The sequence below is a fragment of the Chelonoidis abingdonii genome, chromosome 1 (genome assembly GCF_003597395.2).
Source record: "Chelonoidis abingdonii isolate Lonesome George chromosome 1, CheloAbing_2.0, whole genome shotgun sequence".
Classification (NCBI taxonomy): Eukaryota; Metazoa; Chordata; order Testudines; family Testudinidae; genus Chelonoidis; species Chelonoidis abingdonii.
Genome location: NC_133769.1, coordinates 370,634,630 through 370,650,200, shown reverse-complemented (window position 1 = coordinate 370,650,200; position 15,571 = coordinate 370,634,630). Strand labels below are relative to the sequence as shown.

Sequence of the window (15,571 nt, the reverse complement as noted above, 5' to 3'; positions counted from 1 at the left end):
TCACCAAGGGCCATGGACTTTAATCCTGTCTGACAAGAGGGGGAAAGGATATCTCCTCATTAACTGAGCATTCTCTGTCCCAGTTTGGCTGAGCTCAGAATTGTGGAAGTTCACAGTCTTATCACTTCGTCACCAAGCACTGCTCTCCCTGTTGCTGAGTTCCCCCTCTCTGACCATCACCTGACCTCTTTCAACATCACCAATCAGCCCCCATCCCTAAATACCCTCTCATTCACACTTTGCATGACTTCCAGACCACACGAAGATACTGCAGCTTTCTAAAGCAAGGTGGCTTTCCATTAGTTCCTGTGTAATAAATGGAAGCTACACTTTCTGATAGCCAAGACAAATAAACAAACTACAAATGCTGAACTTCTTTACCGTATGTGCAGTGCTCTGGTGCTCAAAATTTACCTGATTGCTGTACATCCAATATTTCAAGAAGCCTGGATAATAAAAAGCATGTGTTTCAGTTTGAAAGTGCTAATGCACAAAAACTACTGTAGGAATTAAGGACATTTGACTGTCAAGAGTTGTGAAACCATGCATTATTGATAATGGGACTGCTGTGTTAAACTACAACATCATCTTTGGGTCAAATTGCTTGCCACTTTGTGCAGTCGATTTTGAAGTCAATTTTAGGTGCAGTTTTCAAAACACACACTACCCATTCCTGTTGTCAAAGAGGTCAAGAGTAGGTGGTCCTGTTAGTGAAGGCAGAGGACTGGACTCGATGACCCTTCGGCGTCCCTTCCAGTTCTATAAGATAGGTATATCGCAATATATATATTAGAAAAAGGGTGCCAAGATTTCATTTTGGAGTTTGTGAAACAGATGAAACAGGGATTGCCACCAAACATCCAGGTGACTGAATCACTTGCAGTACTAAGTCCTTCATGACCTGGATTAGGCAATCTCTCATTTTTGCCATTGTTTTGTGGAGACCATGGACAGTGGAGCAGGAGTGGAAAATTTTGCTTATGGTTCACTGGCCTCATACTCAGGACAATCAAGTTGAGCATGTTTGTGTTGAATTTCTCAAACACATGGATGCCTGCAGAGGACAAAGACTTTACTGAACTTTGCTTATTTGCTCTTTTGTTTCCGTCACTACCTTTTATCAATGCTGCACTTGAAAGACTGTTTTCTCAAATGGACTTGATAAAAACAAAACTATGCAACATGATGGAAGAGGAACTTTTAGAAAACATTCTTCGTGTTAGGGTGTATATTGTTGACCTGAACATATGGGCTAGTTTAATTACAGCTCGCCAATAATCTTATCAGAAAATATTTAGGTTCTTGTCCCAATTCAGGCTACAGGCTTAGAGAACTCAGAGATTTCAATGACGTGAACAGACTCTCCGGGTGTGTGTGGCAAGGAGACATACTGAGGACAATACCAGAATATTAAAATCTTTATTACAATGAATGAAAAAATAATCAAAGATATAAAACACAGAGTCACAAAGAAGTAATACAGTTCTATGACCCCCGGTGGTAACATTCCTAGTCTAAAAGACTACTTGAACTAGCATACTCACATCCTTCCCTGAAGACCTGGTAGTGGAAGATAGAGCACCAACCTCACCTCTGGAATGTCTGATGAATTCGATAGTCCAGACTTCTCATGTTGATGGGGCTTAGGTTTGAGTGTTAAGTAGCTAAGCTATACAGTAAAGGTGAGCTGATAGCTTAATAGGAGACAGAAAGAGTGACCTTCCTGCATGTTTTTTTAGCCTTTTATAGGGTCCTGGCACTGCATTAATCAGAGCACAATCTACCATGCCCAGATCATATTTCTTCAACCAGACAAATCTTTGGGTACACTTACTCTATAGGCTAATATATGATATATGTTCATAATGCTAATATCAATTTTGTGACCCCCAAAACCTTTGGCTTAACTTATGACTTTTATGATTTCCATATTCTGTGGTGTACCCTGCTGTTACCAGTCTGTAAATATATTCAATTTTTCTGTTTGGTTCCCCGTTCAGTTCCCCAAAAGTCAAAAGGGGTAACTGGTAGGCCATTTATCTATACCAAATGTTATAAACTCACATACTAACTTGTTCTAGCTAATCATGCAGGATACAGGCCTGTAGGTTCCTTGTATTAAAGCCAAGTATGATGCATAACTATTATGAATAACATATACTGAAACTCAACATAAACAAAAAAACTAAGAAAATAATATAATCAATCAAACAAATAAAGAAAACCCATTCTGCAATATAGCAAGCTAGCAAACTGGCCTTATGGGCTACAGATCCCCACTTTGATGGGGTAATTGCATAAAAACCCCATCACACAGATGGGGGGCGTGGATAGCGGATGTGTGGAGAAATGCCAAGAGTGCAGGGGACTGGGCATGATGACCTCCCGAGGTCCATTCCAGTCCTAGGATTCTATGTTCCACATTAATTTCCACCTCTTAGGGTGGAGGCAAGATGTCAAAGTGATGTTCTACCTCCTGATATATCTCTAGCATAGGCATTATGGTTACATATTCAACAGCATCAATAGCTGTTGCCTGTATGAGCAATTCCTCTCTTTCTTTTCATTTTTAAATCTTGAATTGTATATATCCTAAAATAATTCCTATTGCAATACCTTGGACAATAATCCATCCCTTTAATCCAACTTCTTCCCTGGGAGGCATTTACTGCTTGATCTCCCCATCTAATAATTGGACAATAGCTTATTTAGCCTCATCCATGTCATTCATAATTTGAATGAGGTGTGTTTCCTTCTGAGTTAATAATTGTTTTAATTGTAAATATTGGAGTGGTTTGGACAATCAAGTCCTGATTAAAGTGATCAGATAAAATAACAATAGTGTTTTCAAAGGTGGGAACAGGGGTAATTACTTGGTTTCCAATTGAAGTGAACTGCTTTGGAGTAAAAAAACCTCAGAAATTCATATATGTGACCTGGTGCTCCGAGGATCCAGTGAAGGAAATGGTTGCATCCCTCAAGTACAAGTACCAGTATTGGGGTTTTGAATTTGAATTTGATTTTTATCTCACTTTATTGCTAATGTGGATTGTGACATTATTGATATAAACTGGGACCATATAGAACATGGGTTGCAACCAAGGTTCTGTAGTGGCACCAAATCCTATGTAAAGGGGGTCATATAAGGTGTCTAAGACCAGGTTATGGGTTACGGGTTATGATTATGCGTTCTGTATGTCTGTATCATTTTTGTAGCTGAAGTTATGATATTGGCTGTATACCTGTCTGTATTTAAATTGGTGCTGCAGTGCTGGGTGACACCCCAGACAAGCTGGTGTCAGCTCAGCTTAGCCTGCTTGATGGCCCATTAAGGACCATCACCTACACAATTGACCCATTGAGAGGAGGCGAATATGCCTTGTGACTCAGCAAGGTATGCAGAAACTGGCCCATGTGACTGCAAACTTCATTTTGCTGTAACTTCCACAGTAGGAACAAAGGAGTGTCTTTACACCTGGAAAAGTCTATATAAGGCAAAGGCCTCATCTCCATTTTTGTCTTCAATCCTGCTTCTTACCTCTGGAGGGACTTTGCTGCAAGCTGAAGCTCTACACTAGGGACTGATGACCCATCCCAGCGGGGATGTACTCCAGAGACTTGATTTGAACCTGCAGTTACTTCATCACTGCTACAAGCCTGAACTAAGAACTTGCCATTACTGTATGTAATTGATCCAGTTTAACCAATTCTAGCTCTCACTTATCTTTTTCCTTTATGAATAACCTTTAGATTTTAGATTCTAAAGGATTGGCACAGCGTGATTTGTGGTAAGATCTGAGGTGTATATAACCTGGGTCTGGGGCTTGGTCCTTTGGGATCGAGGAAACCTTTTTCTTTTACTGTGACGATATGGTTCTGGTGGGACCAACTGAGAGTGCCAAATCAGGACCAATTGCTCAAACAGGGCAGTCACAGCCCAAGGCTGGGTTTTTCCACCTCCTAAGGCAAACAAACCAGCCAGACAACAGACTTCGGTGTCACCCTCTGGCTAACCGCAAGTCACAACAAGCAATTTCCTTAGACACTCCAGTTCCCAAGTATCACCACCAGTCCACACACGTCCGTGGATGAATGGTTTATGAAAACCACACACCCAGTAAAAGAAAAAGGTTCTCTCGATCCCAAGGACCAAGCCCCAAGACCCAGTTATTATACACCTCAGACTTACCCACAAATCACACTGTTGCAATCCTTAGATCAAAATCTAAAGGTTTATTCATATAAGAAAAAATAAAGATAGAGCTAGAATGGGTTATAACTGGAATCAATTAACATACAGTAATGGCAAAGTTCTTAGTTCAGGCTTGTAGCAGTGATGAAAGTAAACTGCAGTTCAATCAAGTCTTGGAGTAATCCCGCGCTGGGATGGGTCACAGTTCCTAGTGTAGAGTTCAGCTTGCAGCAAAGTCCCTCCAGAGGTAAGAAAGCAGATTGAGACAAAATGGGATGAGGCCTTGCCTTATATAGACTTCCAGGGTGTAAGAACACCCTTTGTTCCTAGTGGAATGTTACAGCAAAATGAAGTTTGCAGTCACATGGGCCAGTTTTGCATACCTTGTGAGTCACAAGGCATATTCGCCTTCCTCTCAATGGGTCAATTGTGTAGGTGAGGTCCTTAATGGGGCCATCAAGCGGCCTAACTGACTGACACCAGCTGTCATGGGGTTGTCACCCAGCACTGCAGCACCAATTTAAATACAGACAGTATACAGCCAATATTCATAACTTCAGCTACAAAAATGATACAGACATACAGACAGCATAATCATAACCCGTAACCCATAACCTGGTCTTAGACACCTTATATGACCCCCTTTACATAGGATTTGGTGCCACTACAGAACCTTGGTTGCAACCCATGTTCTATATGGTCCCAGGTTATATCAATAACATCACATGGATGAACTCCTGTGGGGAGTTGTTGTTTTTTTTAAATCAAATCTACTAGGTATCTAACAAAAGCTTTCATTTGTTACTTGCTGTACAGACCAATGTGTTAATAAAAACCCTTTGTTTTAATAGATTGGGCTACTTTGGGGTTAGTGTTTAAGTGACTTTGGGCTACTAATGCAGTAGAAATCTGGCAACCCCAGAACCAGAGGAGTCAGGGAAGAAGTCCAGAAAGCAGAGCTGGGTCGGAGGCAGAGCAACGGTGCTGAGGCAGAGCTGGGAGGCCACAGCTAGAGCAGACCAGAACTGGGAGCTGCGTTGTCACAGACCAGCTGTGCCAACGTGGAGCCAGGGCTGAGCTACAGAGGGGAGCTGTGGGGCCTGAACCAGGATACTTGATGCCTGCCGTGCCACAAGTAACATGGCAGCTGAGCATGATGAGTAGCTGGGGAGAGCAAGGTGGGGCCATGGGCAGAGCATCCAGAGAAGGCTGGACTCAGAAGAGGGGACATGAATCTGATTGGAGGGTAGAAGGGTCCTGCCACTTGGAGTCTGAGTTTATGACCCATGGTATTACCGCAGCACAGCCAGGGCTTGGACAGGAGGCCTGGGATGTGTAAAGAACAGACCACAAACTTTCCTTACATTCCAGAGACGGCTGTTTGTGGTGTTTCCCAGGCCCATAGAGCGGGTTCCTTCTTTCCTTGAATTTTTCCCATGTGTTCCTTATTTTTCTTACCATTGCTGTTTAGTACATTGTATGTGGTTTGAACGTCATGCAGTGATTAGCTGGTCAGGGAAGCGTCTGGTACAGAGAGAGCGCTCGGAGTTGGGACTCCCTAGCCCATGTCCCATGTGATCCCAATGAAACTTGGAGTCAAACCCAGGATTGGCCTTTGATGTTGGCAGTCTGGGCAATGGCCCAGGGTGACCTACTGAAGGGGTCCAGTTTGATACCTGCCACATGATGTGACCTACCAACCCAGAGCCATCTGGGCTTTCGGAGGCAGTTAACCAGCCAGTCAGGAAAGAGACATGAAGCGCTGGAGCATGTAGATACAAGCTGCAGCTCAAGCAGGCAGACACTCATCCACGTAACTCCTCCAATGGGAGCAGGGGTGCTCAGGGCTTCCCATTCTCCCAGGACAGAGGACCCCTGCATGAGAAGCCATGTCTGGAGTGGGAAGCAGGTTGAAGTGCCCTGGAGTGGGAAGTGGCAAGTAGGGTTGTACCCATCTGTAGCTCCTAGGAAGTGGAGATTTTTTTCTGAGACATATGCGGGACTTGAAGCAATGTCAAGGGTATTGTTTATGTCACACTCCAGTGTCTTCCATGCGTGGTTCTCCCATGTCTCGATCACGATGTGTTTCATTGCGCCACCACCAGAAGAGTAGACCCCCAAATACAAGAATCCAAATAGGAACATACACAGCCAGGACCACATCACAGGCAGGGCTGTTGGACATCTGCTGACAGAGGACTCTGCAACACAAAACAAAAATAAACTATTCCCCCCACCCTGCCTCCAAGAGGGAGGGAGTGGTAAAGCATTTCAGAGCTCACATTTATTCAGACTCACTGATGTCTGAATCATGTTTCTTCCAAACTGGGATTATCTGGGACTGATGCGAGAGCTGAGCATTTGCCCATGACAACTAGGGTCTTTTTTTGCATTTATTTCACTTTCTGCTGTTTTAATTTCAACAATAACTTGGGTTACATTTACATTTTCATCTGGGACCACTTAAGCTTCCTCTTTTACCTCCAACTCTGAACTTAACTCCTCCTCTTCTGACTCCGAGGAATTAGTTGTCAGGTCACTACCGGTTTGTACTTCTGTCATGGTATAATTCCCAAATCTGAACCTTAGTGTCCAAAATATGGGTACCAGCATGAATCCTCTAAGCTTTATTACCAGCTTAGATCCTGTAGTGCTGCCACCAATCAGGACTTGGGGTAGAGCGCCTGATAAGCTCTGGTCTCCCCCAAAAACCTTCCCTGGGGACCCCAAGACTCAGATTCCTTGAGTCTCACAACTAAGGGGAATAAACCATTTCCCTAACCCGCCTCCTTCTTCCTCCAGATTCTCCCTGCCTGGGTACACTAGAGAAGATAGGAGCGAGTATCTATTGAAGCTCGTGATATCTAACACAAAGAGATATACAGCAGCGAGAGCAGCGTTTTTCACCTCCTCTGTCTTCACTTCCGCTCCACAATTCCCTGTTGAGTGCAAGACTCCCTTCCTGGAGCTTATACAGAATAACAAAAGAATCAATTAGATGCTGAAAAAGGAGGAATAACTTTCAATAAGAAGGGAAAAACATAAAAATTGTCTCAAGTATCTAGATGAAATACTTACAGGGTCTTTTTAGCTTATAGACATCCAGCGATACATTTAAGATATTCCAGCAAACTACACATTTGCACATAAAGAAAAAAAACAAAGAAAAAGACTATAACCACCTTTACTTACTCACTATTCTGAATAGATAAGAGACTGTAGCAGGGAGATTGCAGAAACCTGGTTTCACCTCTAGTCCTGTCCAGGACCCAGAGAGAACAAAGCCAAACCCAAAAACCACAAACAAAGGCTTCCCTCCCTTGAGATTTGAAAGTATCTTGTTTCCTGATTGGTCCTCTGGTCAGGTGTTGTTTGTTAACCCTTTCCAGGTGAAAGAGACATTAACTCTTAGCTATCTGTTTATGACAACTTCGAATTTCCATATCCCATGAGTATTTACGCTCTCCTCCTCCAGGAACCAAAAATAGGCATCCATCTTGTCTAAAAGTGACTGGGATGGTTTCCCTTCCATCGTTTTAGCTGTGAGAAGTGAAACGACTTCAGTATGTCTTTCTTTCCTGACCGAATTTCCAGCTGATAGACAGTGGGACTGGCCTTGTTACAGATTCTAACAGGTCCTGCCCAAATGAGACTGAGATTATGTGCTTTTTCTTTTACTTGTTGATACATAACCGTGTCTCCTACCTGCCATTCTTGAGGATTTAGGACTGGACCCATTCTTTTGTCCATTTTCTGTATGCTGATGGGTGTCAGCAACAGCTGTTAACAGCTGCTGCATCCATTGGTCCATGAGGATGCAGAGTTGTAGGTTGTTAGGTGATGTTCCATCCACCCACCACAGTTCTGGGAGACACACATCTCTCCCAGTCATTGCCTTGATTGGAGTTACTCCATGTGATGCCACGGACCCCCTGATAGCCACCAGGATGAACGGCAGCCTGTAGTCCCAATCCTTCCTTTGCTGGTTTACTGCTTTTATGAGAGCTGTTTTGAGAGTACGGTTAGTTCGCTCCACTTGGCCTGAACTTTGGGGGTGTCCAGCTATATGTAGCCTTTGTTTAATTCCAAACACTTGGCAGATTCCTTCTGTGGTTTCCCCAACAAAGTGGGGCCCTTGATCTGAATCAGTTTCCCTCAGGGTGCCCCATCTGGTTCTTGTTCACTGAGTACCCGAGCTGTGGTTTGAGCGGTGTTATTTCGAGTAGAGATGGCCTCAGTCCATTTAGCAAAGGGGTCAACAATCACCAGCCAATACTCATTACACCTTGGTGTCTTGGGTAGGGGCCCACTCAAATCAATTTGCAGTCCGGCCCATGGCCCCTCTATTCTCTGATGTCTCAGAGGTCCTTTGATTATTTGGGGATCGCATTATTGGCTGCACATGGCAGACAGTTATTTACAAACTGCTCCACATTGCTGCTCATGTGTGGCTACCAGCCAGCAGCCTGCAATTGGGTTAAGGTTTTCTCTAGTTCTAAGTGTCCCCCATCATGAGCTAGGGAAATCAGTTCTGTTCTTAAGGCTGCAGGAACCACCCAGACTGCTTCTGGTTCCCCTTCCTTAGTTGTAGAATTAATTTTGATTCATTCTGCCACACTTTCCAGTCCCAGTCCTTTCCCTTTGTCACTAACTCTGCCAGGCTGGCATCCTGGCTTTGGAGGGTTATTAAATCTATTTGAACAGAGTCTCTTTTTTCTATCTGCTGCTGAAGGAACTATACCTCCCACATTTCTTGGCTGCCACAATTTTCCTTCTCTAGCCCCCCTCCTTGCTCCCTCATCTGCCCAATTATTCCATTTTGACTCCTCAGTCACCTTCTGGTGTGCTCTGACTTTTCCCAAGTGTATCACGGTATCCCGGGCCTCCGCCAACACCCACACGTATGTCAGTTTGTCAGCATGGGCTGTGGGTTTCCTGTCTGCAGACCTCATCCCTCTCTTTTTCCATTCTGGAACCCATTCCACCAGGGATCGAAGGACCCAGTCTGAGTCTGGGAAAATGGCTGACTCCTAGGTGGTGGAGGTATTCTCGAGGGCTACTGCTATAGCCAAAATTCTGGCTGCTTGGGCAGAATATGATGCACACTGTCCCCTCAGCACCTCACCCGTGGGTACTTGTACAGCAGCGCAGCCCACATGTGGATGGCCATTTTTGTAGAAACAAGAGCCATCCACAAACCAAACAACGTCTGCTACTCCCAGCATCTCACTCAGCACGGCCACTCCCTCGAAGAGTGATGGCACTTCAGGCAGTGGCTCAGGTAATAGGCATTCTTGCTGTTCCCCCTCTAGCAGGAGGCCATAGGGTATTGGGGATAGCGCTGTTTTTTTCCCACATTTACGTTTTTGTTTAACAAAGCCAGGGTCCATCCTCAGGCAGTAGCTCAGGTAACGGGCATTCGTGCTCTCCCCCTTCTCTCAGGAAGCTGTAAGTTATTGGGGATAGTGCTGTGTTTTTTTTCCATATCTACATTTTTGTTTAACAAAGCCAGGGACCATTTTGCCAATCGAGGGCTAGATATGTGGCCACTGTTGATTTTACCAGTGAGTACATAATTCCCTGGGGAGTGGGTTGTTTTTAGTAACACAAGGAACAAACCTACCAGGTATTCCCAATGCTGTAGTGTTCAAACGAGTGTCAGGACCTCCTTCTCACATGGGGTGAATCCCTTCTCTGTCTCACTCAGGCTCTTGGGGCATAAGCTACAGGTCGGAGACCTGTCCAATGGTTCTGGCTTAGCACAGCTCTCAATCCCTTGTCTGTAGTTACCAGTTGTAATACAAATGGTTCTCCTACCCGAGGATATGATAGGACTGGGGCTTAGGCCAAGGCTTGTTTCATCTGGGCCATGTCTTCCTGCTGCTGTGGGCCTCAGTTCCATTCTGCCCCTTTCTTTAACAATTCATGCAGCGGGGCTGCTTTTTCCACAAACCCTTCCATAAAATCTCAGGAAAAGTTAACCAGGCCCAGGAAGGATCTCAGAGCGGTTACGTCAGTGGGGGCTGGGAGTTTGGGGATCAGCTCAACCCTCTGTTGGTCAAGGGAGCACCTTTCTTGTCCTCGGGTTACCCCAAGATGGTGTACCTCTTGGGAGCAGAGTTGGGCCTTCTTTGAGATTTCTTGAAACCTTGTTCCCTGACTCTTTTGGAGCACTCTGTCCAACACCTTTAAATTTTCCTCCTGGATCTGTGTGCAGACCAGGACATCATCCACATAAGAAATCACACTGTCCCTTTCAGGCATTCCCTCTTTTGACAGTTTGAAAATGTGCCAGAACACTGCTTGTGCTTGGCAGATTCAATTCATTTTGGAAGATTTTTTCATATAGCACACGCCCACCACAACATCATTCTTGTTGCTTTCGCCTCTAAACTTAACCCAAAGACTCTCAACAGGCTTTTCTCCAGTTTCAAACTAGAGCTCTGAGCAGTCATACCACTGTCTTACATACAATGAAACTCCTCCACCTTTCCTCCTGTACCTGTCCTTCCTGAACAGCTTATACCCATCCATGACAGTCATGTGAACTGCCCCACCAAGTTTCTGTTATTCCAATCACATCATAGTTCCATGATTGTGCCAGGACTTCCAATTCTTCCTGCTTGTTTCCCAGGCTTCTTGCGTTTATGTACATGCACCTAAGAAAACTAGCTGATTGCCCTACTTTCCCAGTATGAATCAAGAAGCTTCCCATCTTCTACCCTCCTCCTTGCGTTTCCTCCTGGTATCCTACTCCCCTACTCATCTCTGGGCTTAGGTCACTATCCCCGGCGAACCTAGTTTAAAGCCCTCCTCACTAGTTAGTAAGCCTGCCCACGAAGATGCTCTTCCCTCTCTTTGTTAGCTGGATATGTACCCGTAATGCCTATGCTACAGATATATCAGGAGGTAGAATATCATTATGAATATAGAATCATAGGACTGAAAGGGCCCTCAAGCGGTCATCTTGTCCAATCCCCTGCACTCATGGCATGTCTGCACACATCCGCTATCCACTCCTTCATCTATGTAATGGAGGGTTTATGCAATCCATCAAAGGGGGATTTGTAGCCCATAAGGCCAGTTTGCTAGCTTGACATATTGGAGAATGTGTTTTCTTTATTGGTTTGATTGATTATAATATTTTCTCAGCTTTTTGTTGATGTTGAGTCCAAGTATATGTTATTCATAATAGCTATTTATCATAGTCGGCTGTAATGCAAGGAACCTACAGGCCTGTATCCTGTATAATTAGCTAGAGCAAGTTAGTATTTGAGTTTACAACCTTTGGTACAGATAAATGGCCTGCCAGTTACCCCTTTTGACTTTGGGGAACTGAACAGGGAACCAAGCAAAGAATTGAATATGTTTACAAAAGATCTGGAACAGATCGGTAACTGCAGGGTACACCATAGAATATGGAAATCATAAGAGTAATAAGTTAGACCAAAGGTAACAGTTTGGGGGATGAGATAATCAATATTAATATTATGAATATATGTCATAATAGGTTAGCCTATAGAGTAAGTGTACCCAAAGATTTCTCTGGTTGAAGAAATAAGATTTGGGCATGGAAGATTGTACCCTGATTATTGCAGTGCCAGGACCCTACAAGAGGGCAAACAGCCATGCAGAAGGGTCAGTCTTTCTGTCTCCTATCAAGCTATCAGCTCAGCTTTGCAATATAGCTTACACTGAAACCTAATCCCTACTAATTTGGGAAACCTGACCCTTCAAATTCATTGGGCATTCCAGAGACAAGGCGGGTCCGCTGTTTCTGTGACATTCCCCTCTGGTGTAATCCAGACAGGTGCTCTGCTAGGTCACTCCAACCTTTGACTCTGGGAGCCAGCTGGTCACTCCAATCTTTGACTCTGGGAGCCAACCTGCTTTGCTGTGAGAACCCCCGCTCCTGGGCTGTTCACGTACAGTCTCTGCCATGTAAGCTGCTCCTTAGATTATGCAACAGTACGACACTAGCCAATATCTCCGATCCCGGACACAACCCTAGGAACCTCCATTTTGCAGTGTCCAGTTATTCCTCCTGGATGCTGCAAGCTTATGTGACTTCATCAATTTAAAAAAGAAATTGATATGTAACAGGCTTGTTATCCCAAGGGGTGTCTATGACATGCCTCAAACCAAACACACTGCGTCAAGTAGAATAAATAAATAAATTTATTAACTACAAAGATAGATTTTAAGTGATTATAAATCAAAACATAACAAGTCAGATGAAAAGCAAAATGCATTCTAAGCTGATCTTAACACTTTCAGTGCCCTTACAACGTACATGCTTCACACCACAGACTGGTTGCCCTTCAGCCATGCTCTCCCCTTTGATCATTCATTTTAATAAAGAACTTAACATTCTGGTAATGTCCTCAGCATAAGTCTCCTTCCCACACACACCACGAGAGTCTGTTCACGTTGTTGAACTCTGAGTTTTCTAACCCTGTAGCCTGAATTGGGACAAGAACCTAAACATCTTCTGATAAGATCATTTTCAAGCTGTAATTAAACTAGCCCATACATTCAGGTCAACAATATACACCCTAACACGAAGAACGTTTTCTAATAGTTCCTCTTGCATCTTGTTGCACAGTTTTGTTTTTATCAAGTCCATTTGAGAACACAGTGTTTCACCTGCAGCATTGCTAACAGGTAGTGACAGAAACAAAAGAGCAAATAAGCAAAGTTCACTAAAGTCTTTGTCTTCAGCGGCATTCGTGCGTTCAAGTAATTCAACTCAAACACGCTCAATTTGATTGTCCTGAGTATGAGGCCAGTTAACCGTAAGCAAAACTCTCCGCTGCTGCTCCAACTATCCATAGTCTCCACAAAACAATGGCAAAAATGAGAGACTGCGTAATCTAGGTCATGAAGGTTTTAGTATTGCAAGCAAATCAATCACCTGGATGTTTGGTGGCAAACCCTGTTTCATCTGTTTCACAGACTCCAAAATGAAATATCAACACTTACTCTTGACCTCTTTGACAACAGGAATTGATAGTGTGTGTTTTGAAAACTGCACCTAAAAGCAACTTCAAAATCGACTGTGCAAAGTGGTAAGTAATTTGACACAAAGGTGATGTTGTAGTTTAACACAGCAGACCCGTTCTCAAAAATGCAGTTTCACATGTCTCACCAATAAGCTTTAGTAAAATGTCCTCAATTCCTGCAGCAGGTTTTGTGTATTAGCACTTTAAAACTGAAACACTTGCTTTGTCATCCAGGCTTCCTGAAGTATTGGACATACAAAAATCAGGTAAATTTTCTTCAGCAGATTTTATTTGTCTTGGCTATTAGCAAATGTAGTTTCCATTTCTCACACAGGGACTAATGGAAAGCCACCTTGCTTCAGAAAGCTGCAGTATCGTCTTGTGGTCTGGAAGTCATGGAAAGTGTGAATGAGAGGGTGTCTAGGGTTAGGGGCTGATGCATGACATTGGAAGAGTTCAGGTGATGGTCAGATAGAGGGAACTCAGCAATGGAGAGAGCAGTGCTCAATGATGGAGTGATAAGATGCTAAGTGTGAGAAGCTTCTCAGACTGTGAACTTCCGAAATGCTGAGCTCAGCCAAATTGGGACAGAGCATCCTTGAATAATAAGGAGGTATCCTTTCCCCCTCTTGTCAGATAGGATTAAAATCAATGGCCCCTGGTGATCACATTCTGCAGATGTATTTAACCACTTTGTCACGAAGCTCTTTGGTTTTGACCCCATAAATGATAGGGTTGAGCATGGGGGGGACGAGGAAATAGACATTGGCCAAGATGATGTGAACATGGGGAGCAATGCCATGACCAAACTCATATGTCAGGTTAGAGAAGAGGGAGGGAGTATAAGACGTCAGAATCACACAGATGTGGACAATACAGGTATTGAGGGCTTTCTGATGCGCTTTCCTGGAAGAGATTCTGAGGACAGCCCTGATGATCAGACCATTGGACAGGGCAATGAGTGTCAGGTCTAACCCAATGACTACAAACACTATCACCAAGTTGTACGTCCTGTTGACTGTGATGTCCCCACACGACTTCTTTGCCACAGTCATGTGATCACAGTACATACGGGGGATAATGTGGTTGGCAAAGAATGGCTGCTTGCTGAGGAGCAGGGGTGCAGGCAGAATAAAGAGAACAGCTCTTATCAACCCAGGAGCCCTAGCTTAGCTATTCTTGTGTTATTGAAGATGATGAGGGTTACATATGGCAAGACAGCGGTCGAAGGCCATTGTCACAAGGACGGCTGACTGCATAACACTAACTGTGTGAAGAAAGAGCATCTGCGTGAGGCAGCCACCCACTGTAATACCTTTCAAATTGAACCAAAATATAAACAGTGCTTTAGGCACAATGGAGGTAGATGTGCCAATGTCTGTGAGCGCCAGCATATAGATCAGCAGATACATCGGTGTGTGCAGGGTCTGCTCTTTGCCTACAACAAACAGAACCATGAAATTTCCCAACAGGTCAGTAGTGTAGAACATAGAGAAAGGGATGGAAATCAGGACATGGGCAGCATGCAGGCCAGGGATGCCCATTAGGATGAACATTCAAGGGTCAGAGGGGGTGAGGTTGAATGATGCCATGAGGTGATCAGTGCGCTGATCGGGCTTAGAAATTCTCCAGGTGTCTGCGAAGGGAGAGAAGCCCAGGTGATGGGTATTACACATGTTCTAACAAGTAGTACAGTAAATATTCCTGGCCAATGGGAGCGCAGAGCCAGTGCTCGGGGCGGGGGCAGCACACGGAGCCCCATGACCCCTCTGTCTAAAAGCTGGACCCACTGGTTTAACATCTGTGTCCTGGGTTTAACATCTGTGTTCCCAGGGCCCACTGTTCCAGGAAGCTGCCAGTGGCTCCTGCAAATGGCAGCTGTATTTATCTAGGCCTTCACATGTTCCAGGATTGCCTGCTCTCATTATATAATGTGCAAACTTCTCAGCTTGCTCGTTGTTCCCCTGTAACTGCCCCCGAAGCCACACAAACTGTGCATGGGTGTAACAAGAGCATTTACCTTTCTCTGTGTGAGATTTCTCACCAGTAAGACACAGTCTCTGGTCAAGGGAGCAGGTATGACAGGAGGCACCTCACCCTGTGCAGAGGAAGAGCTGCGGGGAGCGGCTCGGAGGTTGTGGGAGCCAGGGATGACTGGGGAGCATGGAGAAGACACTGGTGACCATAGTAGGAAAAGAACCTACCGTATACGCACAGATAAGGGGGCGATCAGTTAGAAACTACTGTCAGCTAAGTTAAACTTGGCTACTATGTAAAAGCAACCGTGTGATTGCTGTACATCATTTACAATGTGCATAACATTGCTAAACTCTGTAACCAACACAAAGGTTAAAAAAATCAACAAACGAATGGTAGG

General features: G+C 44.3%; 1 pseudogene; it reads right to left on the bottom strand.

Annotated features, from left to right (window-relative positions):
* Window positions 1–13,859: 13,859 nt before the first annotated feature.
* Window positions 13,860–14,786, bottom strand: LOC142046399 (olfactory receptor 52P1-like; annotated as a pseudogene).
* Window positions 14,787–15,571: the final 785 nt, after the last annotated feature.